This window comes from Tupaia chinensis, unplaced genomic scaffold, assembly GCF_000334495.1.
Source record: "Tupaia chinensis unplaced genomic scaffold, TupChi_1.0 Scaffold149184_1, whole genome shotgun sequence".
Lineage (NCBI taxonomy): Eukaryota > Metazoa > Chordata > Mammalia > Scandentia > Tupaiidae > Tupaia > Tupaia belangeri.
In genome coordinates this window covers 1,057,660-1,073,998 of record NW_006209032.1, presented here as the reverse complement: position 1 = coordinate 1,073,998, position 16,339 = coordinate 1,057,660, and the positions used below count along the sequence as shown (strand labels likewise).

The 16,339-nt window shown below is 44.0% G+C and overlaps 1 long non-coding RNA gene across 1 annotated transcript; it reads right to left on the bottom strand.

The window, feature by feature from the left end:
• Nucleotides 1-96: 96 nt before the first annotated feature.
• Nucleotides 97-16,309, bottom strand: LOC102496150 (uncharacterized). The gene is made up of 3 exons (XR_337716.3): nucleotides 15,941-16,309; nucleotides 15,099-15,158; nucleotides 97-271 (listed from the first exon to the last, which is right to left on the bottom strand). It is a non-coding gene; the product is annotated as an uncharacterized LOC102496150 (long non-coding RNA).
• Nucleotides 16,310-16,339: the final 30 nt, after the last annotated feature.

The following is a 16,339-nucleotide window of genomic DNA, read 5'->3' as shown; positions in this document are numbered from 1 at the left end:
AGCATCAGGCCAATTCCATCTTCTCTGCAAGCAAAGATCCAGCCACTTCGGTGCTGTCTGTGTAAATGCAGTTCCCACCCTGTTGGTACACCATGGTAGTGGTGGCCGTCTGCTGGAACTCCTGAAGGGCTTCTGGCCCCTTAGAGGCCAGCGAGTCCAGAAATTCCTTCATCCTGTGCTGTGGGACAGACCGCGCCCTCACTCGGATGTACTCTTCAAAGGAGATGGTGTTCTCCAGAGAATTATTCATATTGTAGAGTCCTTAGGGGTCCTATAAACAAAACAAGTGGACAGAGGTTAAAAATTAGGCTGTTTTTGTATCCTGAAATGTACAGAAGCACCCACCTTTGCACCAGAGTGGAATATTCAAGGCAACTGTTCACACCTGGAATCTAAAGTTGTTTTATTATATCATGTTATTTTTTTAGTTAATGGTGCTTGAAAACTACTATCATGAATGTGTCTTAAATCAAACTGTATCACACTGAAAATGACAAACAAAAGCATGCTTCACATTATTGGATGAAAGAGGCTGAAAACACACTACCCACCTAGCATCAGGCCAATTCCATCTTCTCTGCAAGTCAAGCACCGGACAATAGCTATTACATGCAGAACTGCTATGTGACCACCACAGAAAGACTACTGAGAGACAGGGGGAAGCGAGGAGCAGGCGTTCCTCCTGATGTCTGTCTCCTCTGCCACGTACGTCCCACAGTAGAGAGAGGAGGGCCTCCCAGCTGTGGCAAGACCCAAGACAGAGAACATGTTCACTTCCCACCAGAAACACCACACTCCCAATTCTCCATATACTGCTCACAATCTACGAAAGCATAGTTTACTGGTTAACGTCATGGACTCTGGAGCCAGACTGCCTGGGGTTCAAATCCCAACTCAACCTGTCCTTAGCTGGTAACTCTGGACAAGTCAGTTAACCTTAGTTTTTGTACCTAGAAAATGGAGGTAAAATAGTACTTACCTCAGAGTTGACATGATTAAATATATGTGAAGCATGCAGAAAAGAATTTGACACTTAGACAGTACTAAGTGTTAAATATTTTGTATTATTTAATAGTATTAAAATAACTGGGGAGTGGGACCAGCAAACGGCGCAATGGTTTTGTCGCTGAAACTCCCACATAGCTGACCTCAGTTCAAGTCCTTGACCCAGTGGCTTGAAACTTATGCCAGGGGCGTGTGTGCCCAAAGTCCCTAGAGGAGAATGGAGAAGGGGTTGAGGCATGTCCATCCCCTCTGAGGGGGTGATCTCTCACTTTCTGTCTGTCTCTCTGGCGAATGCTTGCGCCCTACCCCAAAAATCTCTCTTAAACAAAAAAACTAAATAAGGGGCCAACAGGTGGCATGGTAGTTAAGGGCACTGGACTCCCATATGGCTGACCTTGATTCAAGTACTGGACCTAGAGGCTTGCTTTCTCATTCCCCCCACCTCTCTCTCTCTCTCTGGAAATATTAAAATAATAAAAATAATAATAAAGAAAGAAAGTTAAATAAAATCTTTTAAAAATATAATCAGGGAGAGGAAATTTGGGTACGCACGCATATGTGCCCAACCACCATGTCCAAGACTCAATCAGCAAAGCTGGCCATGTGGGAGTCTAGCACCCTAACCACCACACCACCTGCTGGCCACCCTACATCTCTTATAATGCCTTATATAACTGATAGTCATAAAAATTCAGAAGTCAATGCTGGAAAAATGTTTTTATCAGCTATTCATTTACCTTAACTGACCAGCAGGGGCCAGCAGGTGGTGTGGTGGTTAAGAGCACTGGACCCTGGGACCAGCAGTTAGCATAATGGCTATGTCGCTGAACTCCCATGTAGTCGACCGTGGTTTGAGTCTTGGACCCAGTGGCTTAAATTCATGCTGGGCACATGTGTGTGAGTGCCTAAGATCCCGAGAGGAGAATGGGGGAAAAGGGATTGCGGTGTGTCCATCCCCCCAGGGGGTGATTTCTCACTTTCTGTCTCTCTCTTTCCGGCGAGCGCACGCGCCCTACAGCAAAAGTCTCTTTAAAAAAACAAAACACTGGACTCCCACATGGCCAACCGTGGCTTGAGTTCTGGACCTGGCAGCTACCCGAGGCACAACTGAGCAGTCTATGGGCTGTTAAGCGGCCTATTGCTACTGTCTTTGTACTACCCTCCCTCCATCAGCACCACCTCCAGAACAAGAGCAGCAGCAGGACCAGAGAGTAACACAAACCAAGTCTACCTTTATGCCAAAATGAACTCTCAGTCGCCAATGTTTGGAAAGTGATTTGTTTCCTAACGCCATCAGGCTAGAAATACTAGTCTCTCTTTTACTACCGAGATACTCTGCTTTCCTTACAGCTATGAGTTATGTGGTGACCACCTCTATTCTACCTGGCTCCAAACTCCTGACATACAAGATGATGTCCCAGCCCTCTCTGACTAGTTCACACACGGAAGGTGCCTCATATGCACCCGACACATTTAGAATTCAATGTGGAACAGGAAGAAGGATTATTCCTTGTTCCTCTGATATCTAAAATTACACAACCACGTATCGTACAGCCTAGTAGCAGACACTAGGGAAAAGGAATGTATTACTTAGCATACACTTTGGGGGAAACCCCATATTCAGGACAAGGAACAGTATGGTCCTTCCCGCTACTAGTTTAGGACCAGTAGCTGTGAGGAGCCGTGGGAGTACAGCACACACTGCACTCAGGTGGGTGCTCTCCAACACGACAGGCCCCGCAATTCACCTTTTGTAGCAATCTACACAGGATATTGTGAATGTATTTCTCCGTAAGATAAAGAACCGCACATTAACCTTATCCTGTCTAAAATCCAAACTTCCAGGCCACTACCATTACGGGAGCTTCCACTGCCCATAGAAGGACAGACAGACGGTGAAGGGCCGCAGCACCAGGCTGAACTGCTGATGGCAGCTTCCTGTCTTTTTTCTAACATTTGTCTGCCCCTTTCCCATATCTTTTTTTTTTTTTTTTTTTAGGTTTTTGCCTAAGGGTCCGTGTGCTCCTGGGAGAGAGCCAGAGAGAGGAGAAATGAGAAAGCACCCCCCCAGGAGGGGCCCTCTCAAGAATGTGGGCACACATGCATGTATGCCCAGCCGCCATGTCCCAGACTCAGTGAGGTTGGCCGTGTGGCAGGCCAGCACCCTAACCCCACCAGCTGCTGGCCTCCCCACGACTGCTGACCCTTTCCCCTTTGCTTGGCAGTCCCCTCTCTCCCTGCTGCAGGCACTTCCGGTGACCTTCTCTGAGTAGAAAAATAAAAGGTCTCCTACGAAACTTCAAAATGAAGCTCTCAGTGATGCACATCTTATGAGCAGAGACCACATCAGAGCCAAGCACTGTCCTTCCATGACAGACTCAGAGCAGGCCGCTCGCTGTGGGTCACCCACCAGCACTGGCTTGCTACACTGACACAGATATATCAAAGCTCCCCTTTGTTAATGGTGTCATGGCTACAATTTCCTTAAGAAGGTTCTCTCACAAAAGACTCAACAATAACAGTACAAAGTTCGCAACGTGCAACTCTCATATCTAATCGCTTATCCTCTTCTGCTCAAACGGGAACAAAGGAGAAATTATGAGCATCCACTGGCAGGCTCTCTACTACGCTGGTACACTGTTCACACCTCCCTTATAAGAGAACGGCAGAGGACAACTGGAATTTACCATTCCTAAAGTTTATTTTCTTCGACAATTAGTTGTATTCCCATAAAATACAGAGACTACAGAAATTTTCAAGATTAACTTCGCTGAGATCATAGCTACTATACCATAAGGAGATTTTTTATTGAAAGTACAGGAGTTTCGCGTCAATTTTTTTTAAGAGAGATTTTTTGCTACGGGGTGCGTGTGCTTTTTGGAGAGACAGACAGAGACAGAAAGTGAGAAATCGTCCCCCGGAGGAATAGTCACGCCGAAATCCCTACTCCATTCTCCTCTCAGGATCTTGGGCACGCACACGCCTATTATGAGTTTTAAGCCGCTGGGTCCAGTATTTGAACCACAGTCAACTACATGGAGTCGAGTAAAAGTAACTATTACATCATCTGGTGGTCCCTCAAACACTTTTTTGGTCTCAAATCTGAGAAAATCAAGTTTACAGAACTGAAAAATCCTGGTATGAATACTGTTCAGTAAAGCCAGTCCCTAGCATCCTCCTAAATAACCTATTTCCCCTTACTCTTTCGAGTTTCAGAAATTCAGGACAGGCAGTTACGCCTCAACCTCGAGTCTGTTATTAAGTATGAAGGAGAATTTTGCCAACTTCTCTTCCTCGAAACAAGCTTTCTTTAATATTCCGTACATAATTTCACCTTGTTTTGGGTTTTCACTTTTGTCAGGGATAGGAGAAGAAAAGAAAATTCATCCATTTGCTAAGAAAATAACATTAGAATAGGGACCAGCAGTTAGCGTAATGGCTGTCACTGAACTCCCATGTAAGCCGACCATGGATTGAGTCCCGGACCCAGTGGCTTAAACTCACGACGGGCGCATGTGCATGTGCGTGCGTGCCCAAGATCCCGAGAGGAGAATGGAGGAGAAGGGACTGAGCCACCGTGGCTATCCCTCCTGGGGGTGGGGGATGGGGGGGTGGGGGGGTGCTGCTCTCTCGCTGTCTCTGTCTTTCTGGCAAGTGCACACGCCCTATAGTGAAAACCTCTCCCCTGCCCCCCCAAAAAGAAAATAACATTAGAATAATATGGAAAAACATAAAATAAAAAGTAAAAAACAGCTTATTATGCTTTGACTCCCTAAATCTTGATCTATCAATTTTAAAAATTCATCACTTTTCTAGAAAGAGTAAGTTTAGGGCACTTAAACCACCTCCTCTGACCAACCCCTTCCAATGATACTTTTATTTTCAGTTCTGCCATCATCACTTTCATATCTTTAAATATTTATTTGTAGACTCATTAATTTTAGAGTATCTCTGGATTCCCACTACATAAGACAAGAAAATTAAAGTTCTATGCTATTTTTGGCAAGCATTTAGCTGAGTACTAATCAATCTTTCAGTTTTAGAATACAGCATTTTTTTAAAGAGTTATTTTATTTAACTTTATATATTTATGTATTGATTTTTTGACTGGAGAGGGACAGTGACAGAGAGAGAAACTGAGAAAGTGAGAAATCAAGTTGCCAGGTTCAGGGCTCGAACCATGGCCGGCCATGTGCTGGCTCCATAGAATACAGCATTTTATACCAAATCAAACTCCAGAATTTTTGCCTTTGGCAAATTAAGGTTCTGAAAAGGATTTTTTTTAAAAAGGCAACCAATTCTATTGTCTATTCCCTCTCTCAACAAATCCTACCTGTTTGAAAAACAGTAGAAGAAACTCTAGTCCAAAATAAATTTATTCTCTGAACAAAAGGGGAAAGAAACTGGCTGGATACTCAGCTCTCAGAAAGAACAGAATAAAAACTTCAAAAATTATCTGCTATAAAGCATCCAAATCCATTCCCAAAGCTTTCATAAAAAGACCAGTAAGTTTGAAGCAGAAAAAATGTTATATAACTGTTAGAAGCCTGACATCTTTTTTTCTTTATTCCTGTGAAAACAGTTGAAATATTCTGTAGTATTTCACCTTTTAGTTAATCAGTAACCATGTGCTTTCAGTGTTTTTACTCGCCAGAGTAAAAGATTGCACTGCTCCAAGCTGAAGGCGTGCTGTCTGCAGGTGAGGCTGTGAGCAGAAGCCACTGCTTTTCAGTGCTGTTTTCTTTCAACAAGCTTCTGGGGTTCTTCACTGACTCTCAACAAGTCCACACCATCATTTGAGAACCAATGAATCACAGGAAGCTAAGAAACATTAATGAATAATGGATCCAATGAAATATTTAATTTTTAATAGAAAAGAATAGTTTGAAAGAACATTCCAATCTGTCCATTTATACAGACCAAAACACAAATGGCCTCGTTTCTTGCTTCCTGTTGTTGTTGAAAAGAGATTTGTGCTAAGGCCAGCAGGTGGCGTGGTGGCTAAAGGCATTGGACTCCCCATGGCCAACCAGGGTTCACATCCCAGACCTGGCAGCTTGCTTTCTTCTTTTTAAAAGAATTATTTTACTTTATTTGTTTATTTTTTATTTTGACCGGAGACAGACAGACAGAGAGAGAGAGAGAGAGAAAGCAAGCCACCAGGTCCAGGACTTGAACTGCAGTTGGCCATGTGGGAGTCCAACACCCTTAACCACTGCACCACCTGCCAGCCCCATGGACTGACTGCTTTCTTAGTTTCCCTCTCTGTCTCTTCTGGTCAAATTAAAATAATAATAAATAAACTTAAATATTTTTTTAAAAGATTTGTGCCACAGGGAGCATGCACTCACCAGAGACAGAGAGACAGAAAGCAAGAAATCACCCTGAGGGACCAGCAGTTAGCATAATGGCTGTGTCGCTGGACTCCCACGTAGTCGACCGCGGTTCAAGTCCCAGACCTGGTGGCTTAAACTCACGCCGGGCGCGTGTGTATGCGTGCCCAAGATCCTGAGAGGAGGGAACCAGCAGTTAGCGTAATGGCTATGTTGCTGGACTCCCATGTAGTCGACTGTGGTTCATGTCCCGGACCCGGTGGCTTAAAACTCACGCCGGACGCGTGTGCATGCGTGCCCAGGATCCCGAGAGGAGAATGGAGGAGAAGGGATTGCAGTGTGGCCATCCCCCCTGGGGGGTGATTTCTCGCTTTCTGTCTCTCTGTCAGTCTGGCAAGCGCACACGCCCTATAGCAAAAACCTCTCAAAAAAAAAAAAAAGAAAGAAAGAAATGGCCCTGAGAGGATGACCACGCCACAATCCTTTCTCTTCCATTCTCCTCTTGGGATTTTGGGCACGCATGCACACATGCCCAGCATGAATTTTAAGCCACTGGGTCCGGTACTCAAACTGCGATCGGCCATGTGGGAATTCAGCGGGCAGTATTCACGAGACTGACATTAAGTTAGCACTAGATTCAACATATAAACGCTACTTAGGAGAAAGGAGGGGGAAAAAGCCTCAAGACTGTTTAAAAGTCCTCTCTACCATAAGACCAGATCATCATCCCTCTACAATTTAGTTCTCACCGTAACTTCTTATCTTTGATCCATCTAGAATTTATTTTGCATGTGTAAGTCTAATTTTATTTCCTAGAACTTGTCTCCGTATCACTTACTGAGTTACTGAAATTCATTTGTCCACCAACTTGAAATGCCACTGTTATCATATACCAAATTTATATAGTTTCCAAACTTTTTTTGGGTGATTCCACAGATCTTCCCATACTGTAATACTTTATTTTAAAAAAAAAAAAAAATTGGGGACCAGCAATTAGCGTAATGGTTATGTCGCTGGACTCCCACATAGTCAACCGCAGTTCAAGTCCCGACCCGGTGGCTCAAAACTCACGCTGGGCGCATGTGCGTGCGTGCCCAGGATCCCCAGAGGAGAATGGAGGAGAAGGGATTGCGCGTGGCCATCTCCCTGGGGGATGATTTCTCACTTTCTGTCTCTCTGTCTGGTGAGTGCATGCGCTCTATAGCAAAAACCTCTCCAAAAAAAAATTTTTTTTTTAAAAGAAAACACTACAAGTATCAGCAGATGGCATAATGGTTACATCCCTGGACTCCCATGTAGTCAACCACGGTTCAAGGCCCAGACCCAGCAACTTAAAATTCATGCCGGCGTGAGATCCTGAGAGGAAAATGGAGGAAAAGGGATTGCAGTGTGGCCACCACATTCCCCAGGGAAGAGACTGCTCCTTTCTGTGTTTCTCTGTCTCTCTGGCAAGCGGATATGCCCTATAGCAAAAATTTTTAAAAAAGAAAAAAAAAGCATAATGGGCCAGCAGGTGACATAGTGGGTACGGCACTGGACTCTCACATGGACGACTAAGGTTCGAGTCTTAGACTTGGTAGCTTGTTTTCTGTCTCTTGCTCTCTCTCATGAGCACATATGCCCTGTAGCAAAATAAAAAATAATTGTGATAAATAAAATTAAAAGTAAGTAATTCTAGGGACCAATAGATGGTGTTTTTTTAATTCGCAGATGGTGTTTGGTTATGTCACTGGATTTCCACATAGTCAACCGCGGTTTGAGTACCAGACCTGGCAGCTTAAAACACACCAGGCACATGTGTGTACATGCCCAAGATCCCAAGAGGAGAATGGAGAAGGGATTACAACATGGTCAACCACCGGGGGTGGGGTATGATTTCTTGCTCACTCTTTGTCTCTCTGTCTCTTCGATGAACATACTCGCCCTATGCCAAAAATCTCTCTCAAAATAAGTAAATATATGAATAATTTTTTTAAAAATCCCAAGTTTTTAAAGAAAAATCATGTTGGGACAAGCAGGTGGTATGGTGGTTAAGGTGGCTGGATCACACATGGCCCTAAGAAACACACCTGGTGCATGTCTGTGTGGCCAAAATCCCGAAAGGAGAATGGAGAAGGGACTGCAGTGTGGCAACCTGCCCAAAGGGTGTTGGGGGAGAAGTAGGCTGATTTCTCACCATATACACAGTCTCTTTCCAAGGAGGGCACACATCCTACAGCAAAACACTTGGGGGGGGGGACAAACAAACAGAAATACATGTCTTATGTATAAAGGCAGTCAACACAAGTGTATTAATATATCCCAATATTAAGGCTTTATTTTTTTTTGAGATTTTTTGCTATAGGTTACATGTGCTCACTAAAGACAGAGATAGCAATAAATCACACCGTGGTGGGAAGGCCACGCCACAACCCCTTCTCTTCTAGTTTCCTCTTGGGATTTTGGGCATACACACACACACACTTGGTGTGACTTTTAAACTGCTGGGTCCAGGACTCAAACCACAGGTTCACTACATGGGAGTCCAGTGACATAACCATCAAGCAATCTACTGATACCTATATCTCACCAACAGGTGGCATGATAGTTAAGGTGCTAGACTCCCACATGGCTGACCATGGTTCAAGTTCTGGATCTGGCTGTTTGCTTTCTCATCTTCCCTCTCTTTCTCTGGTCAATTTTTTTTTTTTTAAGTTACATTTGGAGAAGTTTTGTTTTGTTTTTGTTTTTGTTTTTTGCTATAGGGCGCAAGCACTCGCCAGAGAGACAGAGACAGAGAGACAGAAAGTGAGAAATCACCCCCCAGAGGTATGGCCACACCGCAATCCCTTCTCTGCCATTCTCCTCTTGAGATCTTGGACGCACATGCACATGCGCCGGGCGTGAGTTTAAAGCACAAGGTCCAGGACTCAAACCACTGTCAACTACACTGGAGTCCAACGAGTGACAAAGCCATTACATCAACTGCTGGTCCCAGTCAAATTTCTTTTTAAAGAATTATTTCATTTTATTTTATTCATTGTCATCATTTTATTTTTTTTTAAGTTGACCAGAGAGAGACCAGCAGTTGGCGTAATGGCTATGTCTCTGAACTTCCACATAGTCAACCGCGGTTCGAGTCCCAGATCCAGTGGCTTAAAATGCCAGGTACGTGTGCGTGCATGCCCAAAATCCTTAGAGGAGAATGGAGGAGAAGGGATTGCAGCGTGGCCATCCTCCCTGGGGGGTGATTTCTCGCTTTCTGTCTCTCTGGGGAGCGCACGCGCCCTGTAGAAAAAAAAACTCTCAAAAATAAATAAACAAACAAACAAAATAAAAATAAAGTTGACCACAGAGAGACAGAAAGAGAAAAGGAAAGCAAGAAAGCAAGCTGCCAGGTCCGGGACTTAACTATGGTCAGCCATGTGGGAGTCTAGTTGCCTTAACAACCATGCTACCTGCTGGCCCTCCTCTGGTCAAATTTTAAAACAATAAGTAAAGTTAAATAAATATTTTCTTTTTTTAAATATCTATCCCAGTATCATTTATTGTATATATGAGGGAAATAACTCAAAAAATGCATTAAAAGGGTCAACTGGTAGTGTGATTTTTCAGTTTCCCTCTCTTTCTCAGCAAGTGCATGTGCCTTAAGGAGACTCCCCACCCCCGAAAAAAGCATCAGAATGTTAACAATAGTTATTGCTGGATAATGGAGCCACAGAGGATTTAAGTTTCTTCCTGTTTAATACTTTCTAGTTTTCCCCAAGTTGTATTAAACAAAAAATTAATTAAAAAGTCATCTTTTCTACACAGTAGTTACACCACAGTAACAAGACACAAAAACAATGCTGGTTGATTATAGCATGCTTTTCCCGCAAAATCTGAAACTCTTAAACAAAATCAATCTCCAAAATCACGCCTAATACACAAGAGACAGAGGCTGAGCCTTGATAATAAATAAAATGTAGAAACTTCATAAAACCACCCTCCAGAAACTCAAAAGAGACAAAAGACTCTTACTAGCTATAAGTCAAAGGTACAAAGAGCAATAAAGAAATTAACTGAAATACTTCTGGAAAACACGAAGCTGTAGGGATATCTGAGTATTACCAATTTGTGGGAGTCAGATAAGATTAACAGTAGAAAAAGAAAACACTCGGGGCCAGCAGGCGGCATGGTGGCTGGGGCACTGGACTGACTCCCACAATGCCAGCCGTGGCCTGCCTCTCTCTCTATCTCTCACGACAGACGCAACAAGACAACATGGTGGCTGGGGCACTGGACTGACTCCCACAATGCCAGCCGTGGCCTGCCTCTCTCTCTCTCTCTCTCTCTGGTCAAATGAAGAATAACAATAAGTAAATAAAATTAAATAAACAATTCTCCAAGAAAGCCTCAGGTATTCATTGGGTAGGGGTCTGTAAACAAGCATTTGCTTCCACATACAAGTAGAGCCACTCTGCAGAACCATGAAGACGAACCACAGCCCCCCTCAACACACCCAGAAGATTTTCATTGGGATTCCCCAATCAGTTATCTCCTGGTATTCTCTTCTGCTGCGGCTTAGCCTAGTGCCTTATAGAAAGTCCTTCAAAACGTGAGTTACTATTTTTATCATTTTATCACTAGACAGAAGATAGTACTAGTACCATGGATAAAGGTTACTTGAAAACCACAATCTACGAAATTTCCCAAGTCAGTTCGCCAATCTCTTAGTACCTGAAGGGAAGAACTACGTACTCACCAGAATCACCCTTCCTCGGGTCTCTTATCTTTGATACCTCTTCCAGGGTCCCCATACAGCTCTGCAGAATGGATCTTGAAATGTGACGGCCTAAGGAGAGTCTGAGATGCCTCAGAGCCCTGTCCCCTCCTTGGACCTAGAGCCCCACCCTCTCATGGCTCGCATCTACTCTAGCAGTGGCTCCTCATAACTCACTGAGTCTGGTTTGAAGAATACATTCACTTGAACAAAATCGATTTCCATTTAAGCCGTTACAGTCATGTTTGTCCTAACTAACAAAAGGAATCACTTCAAAGCAGTAGAGTAGAAAGCGTATTTCTGTTCTTAAAAATAGAGGAATTGTCAAAGAAATTATTCTACTGGGTCATTAATCTGCCTCACACATTTACAGAGGAGTCCCTGATGTGGGGGCATGTTAACCATGGTCCTGTATTTGGATAACATATACTTCCAACCAGGAACTCAAAATTCTTAGGCCTACCAAACACTGATGGGCTGTAAAGAGGAACAGCCACTTACTTGCATTATCTAATGAGCTTAAAAACATCCATTTCAGGGACCAGCAGTTGGCGTAATGGCTATGTCACTGGACTTCCATGTAGTCGACCACGGTTTGAGTCCTGGACTCAGTGGCTTAAACTCACACCAGGCACGTGTGCGTGTGTGCCCAAGATCCCAAGAGGAGAAGGGGTTACAGCATGGCCATACCCCCGGGGGGTGATTTCTCGCTTTCTGTCTCTCTTGTCTTTCTTTCTGGCAAGAGCACGTGCCCTATAGCAAAAACCTCTCCCCTCCGCAAAAAAAAAAAAAAAAAATCCGTTTCAGGCCCAGCCATGGTAGTGCACAAGTAGGCACAGCACCAACACTTGGGAGGCTGGAGGCAGCATGGGAGGTCCAGGTTCAGTTCCTGGGCATGGCTACATATGTCTATAATCCTAGTTAACTGGCAGTCCACTGCAAACGTATAGCAACGTCTGTCAGAAATAATAATACTACCTAGCTCTCTCCCTTTTCCTCTCTTACATAAAGGGAAAAGAAAGAATATCCATTTCATAAACTCTGTGCTTAGGGCCCAGCAGGTTGCATGGTGGTTAAGGTGCTGGAACTCCCACATGGCTAACCACGGTTCAAGTCCCGAACTTGGTGGCTTGCTTTTTACCTCTCTCTCTCTTTCTCTTCCTCTGGCAAAACTCATGTGAAAAAATAATAAATAAAATAATTTTTTAAAAAAAACTTTAAAAAAAAGCCCTGTGCTTATATCTTAGGGTACTTGTAAAAGAATGTTCACAGCTGCGTTATAGCCAAAAACTGTAAGCAGTATAGACAGACATTAATAGTGAGATGGATAAATTATGATATATTCATATGACAAAATACCACATAGAATAAATGGCAATGGTGAGGCCAGCAGATGGCGTGGTGGTTAAGGGTGCTGGACTCTCACATGGCTAACAATGGTTCAAGTCTCAGACCTGGCAGCTTGCCTTCTCACTCTTTCTCGCTTGCTCTCTCGCTCTCTCTCTCTCTCACTCAGTCCTTCTCTAGTCAAGTTAAAATCAATAAATAAAGTTAAAACAAAAATAATTCTGAAAAAAAAAAAAGAAAGAAAGAAAAGACATGGCAATGGGTCCAGCAGTGGCACAGGGATTAAGGTGATTGAATCCCACAAGGCCAACTGGTTCGGGTTCCAGACTTGATGGGTTGAAAAACATGCTGGGCACATGGGCGTGGGTGCCCAAAATCCCAAGAGGAAAATGGAGAAGAAACTGTGGCTTGGCCATCTCCCCTGGGGGATGATTTCTCACTCACTTTTCCACTTTTCCTCTCTCGCACACACTTCTATAGCAAAACTTTAAAAAAAAAAAAAAAGAACAAAATGAGAATGAACTACAGCTGCAGTAAACATGGACAGAAACACAATGCTAAAAGAAGGAAGAAAAGGGGCTAGCAGGTGACATAGTGGTTGAGGCGCTGGATCCTACATGGCCAACCGCAGTTCGAGTCCCAGATCCAAGGGCGTGAAACTCATACCAGGCACATGTGCATGCTTGCCCAAAATCCCAAGAGGAGAATGGAGGAGAAAGGACTGCAGCCTGGCTATCCTCCCTAGGGGGGTGACTTCTCACTTTCTCTGTCTCTCCAGCAAGCTCACGGCACCCTACAGCAGAAATCTCTCTCTAAAAAGACAGACAAACAAAAACAGCATGATTCCATATATATAAAATTCAAAAGCAAACAAAACTATGTTGGTAACAGACACAAAAGTAGTAACTATAAAAAGAAAAACAATGATTATCACAAAAATCAGAACAGTAGTTGTCTATGAGAATTGAGAAGCTATGACCAAGAAAATACCTATAAAGGATTCAAGGGTGCTGGTGTTGTTTTACTTCCTAATGAAGTAGTAGCTACACTGGGATTCACTTTATAATTTTGTATTAAATTGTTTACAGATCACCTGAATTTATTTTTAATTTTTTAAATTATTTATTTTAATTTTATTTACTCATTCATATATTTTGACCAAGAGAGAGAGCAAGTGAGAAAGCAAGCCAGCAAGTCTGAGACTTGAACTGTGGTCGGCCATGTAGGTGTGTCTAGAGCCTTAACCACCACACCACCTCCTGGTCCCATCACCTGAATTTTTATACACAAATACATACTCAAACATTTTAAAAAACATCAGCTCCGTCAGTTTTTTCCCTGGCCTGAAGAGTGAGACCAAAGGACCATTTCTTTCCTTCTTTCAACAAAACTAGAAATTTCTCAAATTACTTCATGCAGCCACTTCAGTATAGCAACAGAAATCACAATCAAATATGACAATGGGGGGGGGAGGGGACAAAAGAAGCATGTAAGTGAAGTCAGAAGAGGACTTAAAATATCTAAAACAAAATGCAAGACAACAAGGTAACGGAAAAGAATAGAAGTTCATTCAGGAACACCTCATTCTGAAGCTAACTCAGAAATAAAAACCCAAACAGATAAAGAGTAGCCATTTAAAAATAAAAAGCAAAACAAGCCAGAAGCATGGCACATTAAGTACAAACCACAACTAATTAAACTAAAAGCAAGCATGCAAGCCCAAAAGAAGACATCCTTGAATCTGAAGTTGCCATAAAGGACAGTCAAACCCAGAGCCCCCAACTCTGGTTACTTTTTCGGAGCAATTCAAATTTACAAGAAAATCCAGCCTCTATTTGATCTTTGTTCCATCATTTGTGTAAGTGGCACCATGAGCTGGAAAGGAGGTGTGGACCTGAGAGGTTCATGGAGAGTACACAATTCATCACAGAAGACTAAAAGTAGGACGTTTAGTGGATAAATCATAGTTGATGAGCTTACAGAAACATTTTAAAACTCCAATTTGAAAGGATCTCAAACTCGATACGGCACTTAAAAAATAAAGATAACCCAGAGCCAGCAGGTGGTGTGGTTGTTAAGGCACTGGATTCCACATGGCCAACCGCAGTTCGATTCCCAGACCTGGAAGCTTGAAAACCACGCAGCGTAACTGTGCGTGCCTGCCCAAAATCCTAACAGGTTGCGTAACTGTGCGTGCCTGCCCAAAATCCTAATAGGCGAATAAAGAAGGGACTGCAGCATGGCCATCCTCCTGGGGGGCTGATTTCTCACCTTCCCCCTCCACTGTCTCTGGTGAAAGCACAAGCTCTCTGGCAAAAACTTAAAAAAATAAATAAATAAATAAAAAAGATAATCCAAAACAAGCAGGCCTAAAAGGTATACATGTATCCTAGATAAACTTGAGTGCTTTTCTGAAGCCATTCAGGTCCTTAGAAAAGCTGGTGCCTTGCTAAAGCCTGCAAGCCGCACTGACTGACTTTCAAGAGAGAACTGTCCAAGCAGCAAAGTGTGGCTGGATTCAAAGATGCGGCTCTCCCACATCTTGGCTTTTCCAGCACCTAGGAGTTTCTGGCACATAGCACCCAGAATGACTGACAGAATCTGCAATGTTTCAACACTACCAGAAAGAACTGTGCACACAAACTTCCAGCATATGAACGATTGTAACTCACCAGTCACCATGTTGCATGTATTTCTGCTGCTTGTCCTGAGTTCTTAAGACTTCTAATATTCTGAAGAAGATAGAACAAAGAAGTTCCTTCCATCCTCAGCCTCTTTTTAATTTTTAACTTTGTTCTTTAAAAAATACAGTATATTAAAACTACCCCCATAATGATCGAATTTCATGGCTAGTTTTACTTCTTAGCTTGCTTTTCCTTAAAGATTCTAAAACACAAACTAACAGTTTTTATATCTTAGGGGGAAAAAAAGAGATGCACATTTCTCTAGGTCAAACCTAGAACTTCCTTGGCACCAGAGCACAGCGCTGGGATGAAAAAACAAGAGCTGAGAAGGATTGAAATCCTTCATCCAAAGTAACTTTTACAGTGATACATAGCCGATTTTAGAAATGTCTGCGGGAAATTTTTGGAATTAAAAGGAAATATAAATGCAAAGCGCTGATTTTCCCATTTGTTCAGTTTTGTTCTAGGCAACTTTTTGGCTAAGGCCAACAGCAGGGCTTTGGTCTAATAGACTGAAGCCCTTCCACCTGCTCAAAAGAAACGGCTGCATTTAAGTGACATTTTAGAGGTCCAAGAGTTCCACATTGTCCACCTCAGAGGATTGATCCCCGTCCAAAGCGCAGAGGCAACGGGTATGAATTGCGCATATGGGAAGAACTAGGTTCTAATAAAGGAATGCGGGAACTAACGGGTCTTCCAATGTTAACCTTTGCTTTTCCTCCCCGGCACAAAGCACCCGGTACAGGGTGAGAAAACCTGGGGCCCCCTGCCCTCGCAGGCCAATGGGGCTCGTTTTTGGAAGCAGGGCAGCACCTTTCCCAAGCACCCACCCGGCACAGGGACCTAGAGTAATCGCATTCTTCGAGGAGAACGAGCAATCTCGCCCGCCTTGCAGAGAAGCGGAGCTGCGAGCCAGACAGCAAAGCCGGTTGGTTTTTCCCCAGGGCTAGGCCCGGGTTGCCCAGGGACGTCACCGCAGCAGGAAGGGCCCAGCCCGCAACCTTCCCCGCGCACCCGCCCCCCCGCCGGCCGCCCCCTTCGGCTCCGCAGGGGCGTCCCGCGCGCTCTCGAAGCGGCACCGCCACCCAACAGCAGGGCGCGCGCCCCAAAAATGGGGGTCGAGGGCGGGCGCGCGCCCCGGAAAGCCGCTCTTGCCCACGGGCCACACAGCTCCGGTGGCCGAGATCGCTGGGCGGGGGCGCGCACGTCGGCGGCCACGCGCACCGGGA